Source organism: Echinops telfairi, unplaced genomic scaffold (genome assembly GCF_000313985.2).
Source record: "Echinops telfairi isolate 266 unplaced genomic scaffold, ASM31398v2 ScPeMD7_70;HRSCAF=299, whole genome shotgun sequence".
Classification (NCBI taxonomy): Eukaryota; Metazoa; Chordata; class Mammalia; order Afrosoricida; family Tenrecidae; genus Echinops; species Echinops telfairi.
In genome coordinates, this window is record NW_022103968.1 from 31,138,396 (window position 1) to 31,140,779 (window position 2,384).

At 54.9% G+C, this 2,384-nt stretch overlaps 1 long non-coding RNA gene across 1 annotated transcript in view; it reads right to left on the bottom strand.

Annotated features, from left to right (window-relative positions):
* Positions 1 to 912: 912 nt before the first annotated feature.
* LOC123521806 overlaps positions 913 to 2,384 on the bottom strand; it is a 3,342-nt gene continuing 1,870 nt past the window's right edge. Inside the window, exon 2 of the long non-coding RNA XR_006680147.1 lies at positions 913 to 1,817. This is a non-coding gene — a long non-coding RNA (uncharacterized LOC123521806). The remainder of the gene's footprint in view (positions 1,818 to 2,384) is intronic.

Here is a 2,384-nt window from a genome sequence, read left to right on the forward strand (position 1 = left end):
ATGAGCCCCTAATAAAATGTTAAAAAAAAAAAAAGTGATAAGAGTTGTATGGACCCCTAATAAAATGATTTGAAAAGGAAAAAGAAAAAAAAAAAAAGGGTGTGCACACATGCATGCGTGCCTGCATGCACGCACGTACGTGGATGTATGCACGTTTTGCATTGGAAGAGTATGTGTCCTGCATACACAGCTTCCCAGCCTGGAGTTGCTCCAGATGAGCTGTGACATCTCTCAGTGGAATCCAGTTTCCTGGCTGCAGACTTCCTGCCCAGGGAGCAGGAGCCAACCAGGAGGCCTGCTAACTGCCCCCATACTCCCAGAACATGACAGTCAACAGGCTGAAGCTGGCCAGGGAGTGTGTGGGGAAGCCAGACTGGGTGTGGCCTGGGGGGCAATCTCAGAGTAGGACCAGTGGTCTGCAAAAAACCAGGGCCTGAGGAATGGGACACCCCCCTTGGCCCCTTATTAGCAAATCGGCGGTGTGGCAGTAGGCAAGTTGCTGCCACCCCACCCTGGGCTCCCATTTGCCCTTCTATGATGGGCCCTCTGGTTCCACAACCACACTTGTCATTTGCCTGCCTCCCTGCCAGCCAGTGCGGCTTCCCAAACAGAGGGCCTATTGAGAGCCGTGGCCAGAGCCTCTGGAATTCCCTCCAGCCTCAGTCAGGGCCAGACTTGGGTAGTTTCTGTCCCTCCAGTTCCTGCCCTCAGATGACCTGTCCTCCGGCCCCAACTGCACTGGCAACTGGAGACCTTTTCCTTCTTTCCTTCCCAGAAGGGACTGGGTCCCAGGGGGAGGGTAGGACAGGGCACAGGCAGGCAGCTGGGCAGCCTGGCGTAAGATGGAGGGTGGCTGGGGCACCCAGCCCAGAGCACACCCCAGAATGCTTGAGCGGCAGACACAGAACAAAATCTGACAAACCGAGTTTTATTAAGAAAAGCATATTAGGAATACCGGCCAAGCTACTGAATGAGGCACATCGGTCCCCTCTCTGCCCACCTTCCCCTCTCCACCCTCCCTTCTGGCCTTTGGTGGCCACTGTAGGAATCCTCTGGGCCTGCAGGTAGCCCCAGGCCTTTGTGCTGCGAGCTGTCCAGCATGGTCTTGGGCTGGAGAAGGTCCTGGTGTCCAAAGAGGATGGCTTAGGAGGCGGTCTCCAGCATCCCAAAGTCCTGGGCCAGGTCAAATGGCTGTCCCTACGACATTCGGCCTCAAGTGGGGAGTAGAGGCTGGCTTCCGCATTCTTCTCACATCTGGCAGGCCGAGGAAATGCCAGGAGTCCGGAGGCCATGTGGAAGGCACATCTAGAAGAGCCCAGAAGCTCCAGATTGCTACAGGCACCTCGGAATGGACAAGGCACGGAAAGACCCGGAGGATTCTGCTTCTGAGTAAGGGTCCCTGGGCCAGGGGCTCCGGACAGGGGCTCTCAGATGGTTGGTCCTGAGTTGAGCATGCAACTGGTAGCTGGAGCTAAAAACTCACTTTGGGTTTGGGGCCGCAGAACTCAGTTCCAGGTGCCTGGCATCTTGTGCCCAAGCCACAGCCCAGGGAGGAATCAGGAATCCCCCAGGATGAAGGTGACAGTAGTCTTCGTCCATCTCGGTTCTTCTCCTGGTAGTATGGAAGCCAGTGGGAAGGGAAAACTACTGAACAGAAGTGATTCTCTCTTGCCAGCCTCCCTCAAGGGCCGAAGAAGACTCTGAAAACTTCCGCTGGCCTGGGACCAGAGAGGTGTGGCAGGCTAGGGAGATTGTAGCACCCGGATCAGCACCGGCAGGCTCTGGGGACCTCCATGGCCCAAGATCCACATGGAAACCTGCAACAGAAGAACCAGTCACCAAGCACCGTCTCCAGTGTCTCAGCAAATCCCACGCCCTGGTGCTGGTGGCAGCAGGGAACAGTGACCACCCAACTGAGACGCCAGCCTAACTGAGACATCGAAGCACTCAGCTGACCCTTTGGGCTCCAGTGTTCTAGAATTTCCCAGAGAGAGAAAAGGAGGGGGGGGAAAATCACAATAACAGTCTGCAGCATGCATTACCTCTTAGTATATATGGAGAAAGATGAGGCTGTCTACTCCGATAAGCATGAAGAGTCCCAGGAGCCCTACCGAGCAGTTCTACTCTGTCCCACAGGGCCACCATGGGCTGGAAAGCAACCCAAGGCAGTGGGTTTTTAGATTGTATGGTTAATGAACTCAGCTGCTAGGCACACTGCTGGAGATGTGTGTCCACCCAGAGGTCGCTCATAAAAAAGGCCTGATGATGTGCTTTTGAAAATAAGGTCCCTGAAAAAATCTTACCATAGTGAATGATGGGGGGAGTGTGGAGTGGAGATCCAAAGCCCATTAGTAGGCCACTGGAGATCCCCTTGCAGAGGGGTC